We start from the raw sequence: 12500 nt of genomic DNA, 5'->3' as shown, positions 1-12500 counted from the left end.
CCAAAATAATCACAACGAGTAGAATGGAAGTGAAACTAACGCCGAATGTGATGACGACACGATTGATGATGATGACGATAATGATGTCGACGTTAATGATGATGACGATGACGATGATGATAGCTATGATAAAGCCTACAGCGAGTATATCATAATAACACACAGGCACACTCCACTCACTAGCATATACATACATACTTACATACTTACATACATATATACATACATACATATATATCTATATCTATATATATATATATAATATATATATATATATATATATATATATATATATACATACATATATATATATCTTTATATACTTAAAAATACACATACGTATATATATATATAATATACATACATATACACATACACACACGCATACGCACACACACACGCATACATATACATACATACATTCACACTCACGCATATATATATATACATATATACATACATACAAAAAGCTAAAGGAAACACCAACAGCAACAACAAATACTACTACTACTACTACTACTACTACTACTACTACTACTACAGCTTCTCCAGCATCCAGCAGTGGTTCAGAAAATATCATTCATGTTGGTATTACCACCACGGACAGTACAGACCAACAGAGTGTCGGCTCTACACACAAATAGAGGTAAGTGAGTATATGGTGAATTATATGATACCGCGCACACACACATACGCACACACACACACACACAATAACATGTACATATATATACGTCCGCACACACACATGAACTGACACTATCGTGCAAACACATACATATACACATACGCATACATACTGACACGTGCGTCACGCGAACGAGCCGTGAGTCACATATGTATATACACGGATTCATACATGCATACAATCATACGCTTGTATGTATGCATGTATGTATATGTGTGTATGTACGTTTGTTTGTATATATGTATATATGTGCACACCATTCTCACACATGCGTGCGTATATACGCACGGACGTGTGTGTGCCTATAATATACATATATACATATATACATATAAATCTCTCTATATATATGTCAGAACGAGTGTATGTATATATATAAATATATATATATATGTCTTTATTTATATTATTTTACATTATACACACACATATATAGATATATTATGCACATATACCTATATGTATATAACTATATATATTATACATATATATCTATATATACATAATTGCATATAATATAAATTATATATTATATATATATATATACATACACACATACAAACATACATATATATATATAAATATATATATATATATATATATATATATATATATATATATATATCTAATGAATGTAATATCTATATGTGTGTGTGTATGTATATATGTATAAAGTACGCAGCATACACACCCACATGCAGACGTACACGCACACACACGCGTGTATGCTTCATAGCCATCGGTGAGAACGAAGTGACACGAAACCTCATCACCAGAATGAACATGGACTATATCATATTTATGACGATTAAGTAAGTGTACCCGTACTGGCGAGCAGGCGATATGAGAACGATGATGATGATGATGATGATTGATGATGATGATGATGATGATGATGAAGATGATGATGATGATGATGATGATGATGATGTTGATGATGATGATGATGATGGTGGTGGTGGGTGCTGATGATGTTGTACTGATGTTGTTGTTGTTGGTGTTGGTGGTGGCGGTTGTGGTGGGAGGAAGTTTATAGTATTCTCTTGCTTTGGATCAAAGCCAGTATATACTTAAAGGTGATAGGAACTGTGTTATATTATATGAAATTTATCTTCGGTACATGCTTGCGGTTTAATTACCATCAGTGGACGAACAAAATTCTAAGCTGACTAGTAACCGATCATATTCGTTATTAGAAATTCGTGAGAAAAAATTCTAAAATAGATCTTTTTTTCCTTCTCTCTTTTCTTACTTTTCCATTTCGGTTTTTCTTGCGTTTATATTAAAAATAAGTGGAACGTCAGAGTGAATATCTTATACTATTTGTGTAATAAGTTTTCTATTTCTACGTTCTGGTTCTGATATAAATTCCAGCTGAGGTTGAATTTACTTCCGGTGTTTTTAAATTAAATACCAGTTATACACTACGAAAAATATTCATTCCTTTGTACTAGTTTCCTATAAATGTATCACCTTATACCATCGCTAAATTAATTGACGTTGGCGGGTTGGGGGAATATAGTGTCTTACTGTGTTTATTTACGTAATCTGTCGTTTAGAAATCATGGCCCATCGAGAATCATTATGCTTTTCGGCGTTCTGATCATGATATATTCAGCAGAAATCTGAAGCGGATCTTCTCCCTGGTGTGTAAATCTCAAAATACCATTATTACTTTGGGTTGGTATACTCGGTATAGTGTCGGTAACAAGTGCAATCCCTTAGAATCACCCCACGACGTTGTGGTTTCCAATCTAGCTCACAGGCTACTTACACTTTCATTTTCCTTTCCAGAACATAAGCACCGCTTACAACCCGGACTCAGCTTTACGGTAAACTTATACTCTACATCACTCGTGAAATATAATTTGCTGCATCTAACTTAGCAACATCATTATTCCTTTGTACACTATCCGATATTCGAAATAGGAGAGATTTAAACATTTGGGACGTTTACGCTTATTCATGTATAATTTTATTCTATTTATTTTATTTTTTGCAATGATATTAGCGGTATTTTGCGCATCGCTTGGCGCCTGGTAATTGAAACATACTCCCTACCATATACCCTAAATTCTTTAACATGACAAATAAATGAATGAATAAAAAAGCAAAACTGAAAATAAAAACAAAATTTTTAGGTAAGGGTTAGATTCCAACGCACTTAGATCATTGCAGGTCTGATAATCTTTTACTGACTTCCTTGGGCTTAAAAAACATGATACCGGTGAGGCTTGCATTGAAACGAAGTTACATTCGGAGTCGTAATAATTGAAATATCAGTACCAGTAGTAGCAACAGCAGCAGCAACAGCAGTCGTAAAAGTAATAACAGCAGCAGAAGCAGCAGCAAAAGTAGTAGTAGTAGTATAGTAGTAGTAGTAGTAGTAGTAGTAGTAGTAGTAGTAGTAGTGCTCCGAAATATTTTGCTGAGGGTTGCTACTAGCAATGGGATCTTTGCGTTATATAGTTCTATCGACGCCCCCCACGCCCACTACCACCCCTTGAGGCACGAAACATTCAATCTGATTCGAACTGTAACACCCCCGTCAACAACAACAACAACAACAACAGTATTTTCATAATGATGATTTCAGATGTCGGGACAATGTTGAATGCTGTGTAGTCCCTTCAAATTCAATTCATCCCAAGAAAGTTTTCATAGCCCTTAATTTCAATTATTCATAATAATAATAATAATAATAATATAATAATAATAATAATAGTTATGACGACGTCGATACTGCGAACGATGATGATGTTGGTGGTGGTGGTGATGATGATGATGATGATGTTGTTTCGTTTTTATTGAAATGGTTATTAACAATGCCGATGATGAATCATATGGACGAAGCTGATAAACAAGAATTTGCTGTTAGTAACCTGAAGCCTTAAATGTTGACGGCGGCGTCTACGGCGGTGATAACGATGATGATGGTGGCGATGGTGGTTGTGGTGATGATGATGATAATGATGATGATTATGATGATGATTATGATGATGATGATGATGATGATGATGATGATGATGATAACTGTCTAAGTTAACGTTCCTTAGTTTAATTCTTATTTATTTCTTTATTCATTAACACCGAGGTGGCACAATTCTTAGTGCGTCGGACAAATAATAATAGAAATGACAATTAAAAAATTCTTTTTTTTTTATCATTATTGTCATTTCTACCGATTTTTTTTTTTTCGTTATGGCTTCAAATTCTGCCGACGTCGATTTTGCATCTCATTCCCCTAGGGTCGATAAAATAAGTATCACTTTAACGACGAAGTCGATATAATCCACTCGCTCCCTCCCCTCAAAATTACAGCCAAAATCAGAGAGGATTATTACGATTGTTATTTTAACCGAACTGCCTGTCTAAAACTACATGAATGTTGAAAGAACGAACACGCTCCACTATTTCGTTAAGCAACTGTACAGCTTTATAATATCTCTATGAAAGAAACGTTTGTCTGACATCTCACACTCATGCTATTTGCCCTTGTGAAACAGTAAACTTATTGGGAGATATTTATCTCAGGATGTGTACTTCGTTCTCCGTGCCTGTAAATAACATACCGGTGAACGAGTTGAAGTAAAGATGTATATATATATATATAGGTATATCTGTTGCTCCGTGTGTGTGCGAATGTGTGTGAAAATTATTTGTGTGATTGCACAGATTCGGTAAATAACGCGTGGTATGTGTACAAGCATGTATATGAACAAGAACTCCCTTACCCATACACGTACGCGCACATATACACAAATGTGATTATGCGTTTGTGTGTGTGTGAGTATATACATACATACATATATATATATATATAATATATATATATATACATACATATATATATATGAATATGTCAGTTCACCCTTTCTCCCTCCATCTCTCTCTCTATCTCTCTCTATCGCTTTCACTCTCTCTCTCTCACTCACTCTCTTTCTCTCTCTCTCTCTATATATATATATATACATACATACATACATACATACATACATACACACACACATACATACATACGTACATACACACACATAGATATAGATATGGATATGGTCTAGATATATATCATACATACATGTTTGTGCATAAATACGTGAGGAAAAGGGCGTGTATAACTATTTCTCCTCACTGTGATCTTTGATATATGCTACTCGTACATTTTATCATCATCATTATCAACAAAGTATTCAAGGCACGATGCGACTTTAGCTATTAAACTAAGCGCCGAGAAACAGGAATGTATGACCTCCATTCCTTTCCTAAAGGGCGTTTACCACTTGAGTGTAGAATTAGAAAAATGTTAATTAAGAACACGTATAACCAAGGATCAAGACCCGATCGCTCATTCAATTTATCCCAGGATCATTCACTTGTGGGCTACTTAATATTAGGGTGATAATAGTGAGGTTAACGAAGAATGAATATATGTGTGTTGTTGTTGTTGTTGATGGTGTTTAGGATCAAATTATCTCCAAGAGATCAGAAGTATATCCTATTTGTAAAACCTCGCCTCTATTTTGTAGCATTTAAAGAAATGTCCTAATGTTTTTGCCTATCCTGTAATTAAAGTTGATACAAGTAAGTCCGGAGGGGAAGTTGATGGCTGTTTCTAGCAGGCCACCGACCAAGCAGAGGTTTCTTCCAATGTTCGATGGACCATTGTAGGTTCATCGAACAAGTAGGTTCATGAAAATGAAGAAAGTGATGATAGTCACCAAAGCGATGATGACAACAACGACCACGATATCATCGACAACGATGACACCCACGACGACGACGACGATGACGACAGGAGTGGCGTGTGTTGGAGTGGTAACACAATCACAGTAATGTTATCATATCGAATAAGAGTAATAATAAATATTTGTTTGTCTGCCAGAAGTGGGGTCGGATGCAGGGACAAGATGAAGAGCATCAACAACAGCAATAACAACAACAACAACAACAACAACAATAATAATAATAATAATAATAATAATAATAATAATAATAATAATAATAATTTCTTTTATTAGCCACAGGCGCATAATGTGGAAGACATCACAAAGATAGGCAATTTGTACAGGGATTTACAGAGAAGATGGGGAGAAAGAAGTGGAAAAGCAGTGAAAAGCGATGTATATTAAATTGAAAAGCATGTATACTAAAGAAAGTATATGAAAATATGAATGGTTCAGTCCTTGTGATACAAGAGGAACTCCAGCTAGGGCCAATCAAGGACTATCAGATCAAGGACTCACAGATCCAGGACTATCCTGAGCAATAATAATTAAAATAATAATAATGATAAATACTTAGTGGGGACCTTTACGCAGAATCGATTATTAGTAGTCACTGGCATGTTTCTAAGATATTACTGTAGATACAGTGGTGCAAACATTATTAGCGATTCGTTTTCTATTTGTCACAGCGTATAGCTAGTCCGTGAGTGTATGTGTGTACGCGTGCGGCGTGTGTGTGTTGTATATTTATATCGTAAACAAACATTGGTTACGGTCATGCTGGTGCACTGTCATCAAGTTTCTTGATCCTACCGTCAACAATGCTTATTTCCTCTTTGGTGCTAACGTAAGTCGATAACTACTTGTCGAATTACAAAGTTACGTATTTTGACCAGACACCGGTTCCGCACTTGAAAACGTACCGGAAAAGTTTTACGTAGTTCCACGATTTTATTAATAGATTTTCATTTTTTAATTTGACTAATTCGCCCATATTTTTGGTTTTAAAAAGCCCAGATTTTCAAGACAGAATCAGATACAAGATTAAGTTCCTCGTTAATTACAGGTATAAATCTAAAGTTATAATCCCGATGTAGAAAGAAATTTCTGATTTATTCTTTTAACTTTTACTTGTTTCTCCAATTACTACCATGCTGGGGCACCGCCCTGAATGATTTTAGTCGATCAAATTGACCCCAAGATTTATTTCATAAGCCTAGTATTTATTCTATCGGATCTCTATTGCCGAACTGCTAAGTTATGGAGACGTAAACACCTACGCAGTTTGTCAAGCAGAGGGACAAACACGGACAGAAAGAGACACACACAAACACACACATATAGATAGGTAGATAGATAGATAGATAGATAGATAGATAGATAGATAGATAGATAGATAGATAGATAGATAGATAAACAGACAGACATCAGGAGTCGCTGTGTGGTAAGAAGTTTGCTTCCCAACCACATGGTTTCAGGTTTAGTCCCATTGCGTGGCATCTTGAGCAAATAACTACGACTATAGCCTCGGACTGACCAAAGGCTACTGAGTGGATTTGGTAGACGGAAACTGAAAGAAGCCCGTCGTATATATACGACGTTTGTGTGTTTGTGTGTTTGTGTGTGTGTGTCTTTTTGTCTCCTCATCGTAGCTTTACAACTGATGTTGGTGTATTTACGTCCCCGTAACTTAGGAGTTCGACAAAGCAGAGCGATTTATCGATTTATTCGACGAGAAGCGGTGCTCCAGCACGGTTGCAGTGAAATGAAAAAGCAAAAGAATATATATATATATATATATATATATATATATATATATATACATATATATATACACACACACACATACACACATATATATGACCTGCTTCTGTCACATTCCGTCTACCAAATCCACTCGCAAAGCTTTGGTCGGCCCGAGATTATAGTATAAAACCCTTGTCCAATGCGCCACGCAGTGTGAGTGGGACTGAACCCGAAACCATGAAGTAAGCTTCTTAGTACACATCCACGCCAGCGAGGTATTTCTTCTGCTACCATTATTTCTCTGTCAAAGCCTTCTGGGACATCTAACTTGTCTTATTTTTCACAGGTTTTGGCTGGAACACGCTTCTTATATTCTTGTGTATTTCGAGTGACTGTAGGCTCCACATCTTTTCCTCTGTGATATAACCCCAGTATTTGTAGGTTTTCATAGAAATCCATTGTTACGTAAGGTAGTGAAGACGTGATCACAATTATACTTTAAAATCTATTGATTGACAATAAGAAATAAAGGTTTATTTCTACTCCATAGATGTTATATCTCCAACAATATTAGACGAGTAAATTGCATCCACCGCACAGCTGACCGCTACAACAGTTTTTGATTTTGTTACTTGTCCCATACAAAAAAGTGGTATCTTGTAATTACACCGAGATGGTGTTTTTAATGATTATACATACACATATACACTCAGACGTACACACACCTCTCCCTATATATATATATATATATATATATATATATATATATAATATATAGTTTGTGCTCCAGCATGACCACAGTCCAGTGACTGAGACTACTAAAGGGATAAAGGGATATATATAGTGCACTCAGTTGCCAAAAAGGCAGAGAGTACTTGTATTACAAAGGGCCAAACTTGTTACACAATGTATCACGCTGAATCTCCCTGGGAACTATGTTAAGAGTACAAGTGTCTGTGGAGTGCTCAGCTACATGCACATTAATTTTACTAACAGGTTGTACCGTTGATCGGATCAAGTCGAACCCTCGGCATCGTTACCGACGGAGAGCCTATATATATATATATATATATATATATACATCATCCATTTATACATTTTGCACAATTTTTCCATAATGTGTGTGTTTGTATGTGTGTGTGCGTGTAAGGATGAAGGAATAGCTAAGCGCCCTGTCTCATGGATAGATGGATGAGTGTGAGAGTGCCGGAAAACATGTGTGCGCCAGTGTCATAACAATTGACAGTGTAGCTGTATTTCATATAAACACGTTACCTATTCATATATGAATTTGTGAAGGCATAAAACTAGAGAGTAAGTGTCCTTTATATGTAGATAGAGAAAATGCTTCGTTCGTGCCCCCCCTTCATTTTGCTTTTTATTTATTTATTTAAATAATTTCGTCTGTCAGCGGGGGCTTTTTAAACAAAGAGTTCCCTGCCAATAGAGTAACTGAAATACAGCAAGAATCTTATCAGGGCCTAATACATTCATAAAATAACCCACGACACAGTTGACAAGTTTATGATGCTTGCATACACACTCACACACACTGTCTGTCTGTCTGTCTGTCTATCTGTCTGTCTGTCTCTCTCTCTCTCTCTCTCTCTCTCTCTCTCTCTCATACACACACACACACGCACGCAACGCACTCACACATACACACGCGTGCATATCAGAAGATTGTTTCATAGATAAATGAATAATTAGGTTGGCGGGTAGATGAATAGATAGACAGACAGAAAGATAGGTCACGGACGGATGGAGAGGTAAAAAGAAAGGCAGATATACGTTTAGATTAATAGATAGATAGATAGATAGATAGATAGATAGATAGATAGATAGATAGATAGATAGATAGATAAATGAATGGATGGATGGAGGGTTAGATGAATAGGTGTATAGATAGATTGATTGACACATAGATAGACAGACAGACAGAGACAGGCAGGCAGGCAGGCAGACAGTATGACAGACAGAGCGACAGATAGATAGACGGATAGATAGATAGATAGATATAGATAGATAGATAGATAGATAGATAGATAGATAGATAGACACACAGGTATATAAATAAATTAATAGATAAACGGATAGATAGATAGACAGATACATAGGCAGACAGACAGAAGGACATTAGTCAGACAAACAGATAGACAGACAGATAGATAGATAGATAGATAGTAGATAGATAGATAGATAGATAGATAGATAGATAGATAGATAGATAGATAGATGCATAGATAGACACACAGACATATAAATAAATTAACAGATAGATAGAGAGATAGACACGAATTCCGTTGAATGTTATGGTTTGCATCCATAACTACTATAATTGGCACTCAGAAAATGAAGAATATTCTGTATTTATATTGACCTTTAGCTGCGAATAGCTTTCATCGGGAGAGGAGCGTCTATTATAGATTCTAAATGGCTAAGAGTTTTTCTAGTCTCACTTAAATTTTAAACAGATAGAGAAAACGAATCGGAGTGTGGATAAGACAAGTGAAAGGTTTTACAAGCTTAACACCAAATGAATAAATATTTAAATAGTGTTGAAGTATATATATATTAATGAGATCAGGGTGCATGAACAAATATCCATGTGTGGATACGTATGTATGTATTTATTCATGCATTTTATGGATGTATGCAGTCACACGTGTGCTCACGTTCAATAGGGCAACAGCTGACACAGTGTAACGGTGTTTATCGATTTTATTTCCGACCTCTTGATTTCTACTGGAATAAAACATAATTCTATATTAACACACACACACACACATACACATGCACACACACACAAACACACACACACACATGTTGTTCGTGACATGCACCCATACATGCATAGACATACATATATAAATGAATATTGATTTCTTTATATGTGTGTGTGAGTGCGTGTGTGCCTGTGCGTGTGTGTCTGTGCGCGAGCGCGTGAGTATATTTGAATACGTCGTCTTGTGAAACTGTGAGATCGATTCCGGGAATTTTCAGTCTATCCGTGAGTAAAACCCTTTATTTTACATTGCTCCTGTAATGTACCTATATTTAAAAGAGGCCAGCCTTGTCACATATTGCCTGACATTCATCCTCCATGAAAACTATGTAAAGCATACGCGGGTCTGTGGGTCGCTCAGCCACTTGCATGTTAATATCTTGAGCAGACTGTTTCATTGATCGGATCAACTGGAACACGAGTCGTTCTAAGCGACGAAGATCCAGTTTGTGAGACAATGCATATATGCATGCACAAACATACATGTATCGATATATATGTCCTGTTTGTGTTACCTATTTTGACCCTCCGTAAAACCCCAAATTTTATTTAATTTGTTTCGTGGGAGCAACGTATATTGTTGTTAAATGCTCGAAATACTAGACTAGTAGAACAGCCAACAACTGATGAAGGGTCGTTCTTGATGTTTCTGTTTTTGTTTTCCATTTGTGTCTTTCGTTGTTCTAATGAAGATTTCATGTTCCATGTACGCGTGCTTCGTACCTTTTGGTCGTACACGTATCATGACGTCCCTGTGGCCATATATATATATATATATATATATATATATATAATATATATATATAAGTATGTACACATGTTGTATGTACATATGCATATATATATATATATATATATATATATATATAATATATATTACATATATATATATATATATATTATATATTATATATATATATATATATATATACAATATATTATATATTATAATTAGTATGTACACATGTGTATGTACATATGCATATATATATATATATATATTATATATATATATATATATATATCTTACGTGTCAGTATTTCTGCATATATGTACATTCATGGACACATAATTACAAAGGTACGCCTTATATATAAAAGGAATTTCAATTTCTTTTATTAAGATATTTGCAATCCCTATACCGTAATTATTCTGACTATACAACAAACTATTTACCATTTAGCAGCTACAATACACATCACTATCAATGGAAGCTATTTTCCATAAAAGTAAATATAAAAATATACACCATTCGCTTATTTCAGAGAGCTAATTAAATGCGTTACTGATATAAACTAATTATATTATGTCACGGTGGGAATACATATAAATACACTTAACATTAGAAGCCCATACAAGTGCTTGCGAAAATATGTTGTCATATATATAGTACATACATATGTATATACATATATATTTATATATAATATATATATATATATATATATAATATATATTTATATATATATATTATATATATATTATATATATATTAATATATATGTATGTATATATATGAATGTATGTATATATGTATGAATATGTATATATGTATACATTTTTATAGAAAAATATAGAAAAACTACTGCATACATAACACACACACACTCATACACAACCGCGCGTGTAAATATATTTGCATGTATATACACACAGGTATATATACTTACACACACGCATATATGCATATATATATATATATATATTTACGTATATATAAAAAACACACTCATATTCATATGAACATAGCCATGACAGTTTCATGTATGTTAATATTGTTAGTGGTGATGTTGTTTCTGTTGTTGTTTGTACTTAGGTGACCTATGGTCTGCACAGCAGAGACTGAAGGCTTTCTGACCATGGCCATCAAGTCGTTTACTGGTGCTCAGTCTATGAAGGGTTAGTATATTTCGTTACCGGAAGTGTGTGTGTTTACGTGTGTCTTGTGTCTGTTACATGTCTATATATATATATAGATAGATAGATAGATAGATAGATAGATAGATAGATAGATAGATAGATAGATAGATTGATATTTTTTTAATGAGTGATTTTACGAATCTGTTGTGTAATATGAAGTGTAGACCTACTGCTATTTCTCGCATTTTGTGTGACAGTATAGAAGATGCATTGTTCCCTCATCAGTGAGTGTAACTTTCACACAGCTTCTATAATTACATAAGCGTTTGTAAAAGTTTCTCTATTTATTCATGTGTGACGGCATGTTTCATTACGCTTCTCTAATTATATTGACGTGTGTAGGCTATAAATGTTGTCTGTCTTGCACGTGGGTACAGCTGAATATTTACTGCAATAAACACGTAACATGTACGGCGTGTTCTATGGTAATTTACAGAAATATGAATTAAACGTCACTTGATTGTACTGTATGTATTTCAAAAACAAAGTCTGTTTTAAGATTGGCCGCTTATAGAAACGAGAAATTCTACAAGCTCTGTAGCGTCTGAGTGGTTTGTACGACTGCGAAAATAGCAGTCAAATTTCAATGACCGTGTCTGTATTAAAATCTGGTAAGCCTCAATAGATAATGTTGTCT

At 34.7% G+C, this 12500-nt stretch overlaps 1 protein-coding gene across 3 annotated transcripts in view; it reads left to right on the top strand.

Annotated features, from left to right (window-relative positions):
* The window catches only part of LOC115218477 (beta-1,3-galactosyltransferase 5), a 272442-nt gene that overhangs the window by 4705 nt on the left and 255237 nt on the right, over positions 1–12500 (top strand). The window contains exon 2 of one of the 3 annotated variants that reach the window (XM_036504321.1): positions 490–646. The gene's annotated coding sequence lies outside the window, so the exon portion shown is untranslated. Of the gene's footprint in view, positions 1–434; positions 647–10079; positions 10169–12500 lie in introns of those variants that run through there. The other 2 variants (XM_036504322.1, XM_036504323.1) reach the window with 2 other exon arrangements.

Source organism: Octopus sinensis, linkage group LG1 (assembly GCF_006345805.1).
Source record: "Octopus sinensis linkage group LG1, ASM634580v1, whole genome shotgun sequence".
Classification (NCBI taxonomy): Eukaryota; Metazoa; Mollusca; class Cephalopoda; order Octopoda; family Octopodidae; genus Octopus; species Octopus sinensis.
The sequence above is the reverse complement of the archived record's forward strand: the minus strand, read 5'-3'. Positions and strand labels throughout refer to the sequence as shown.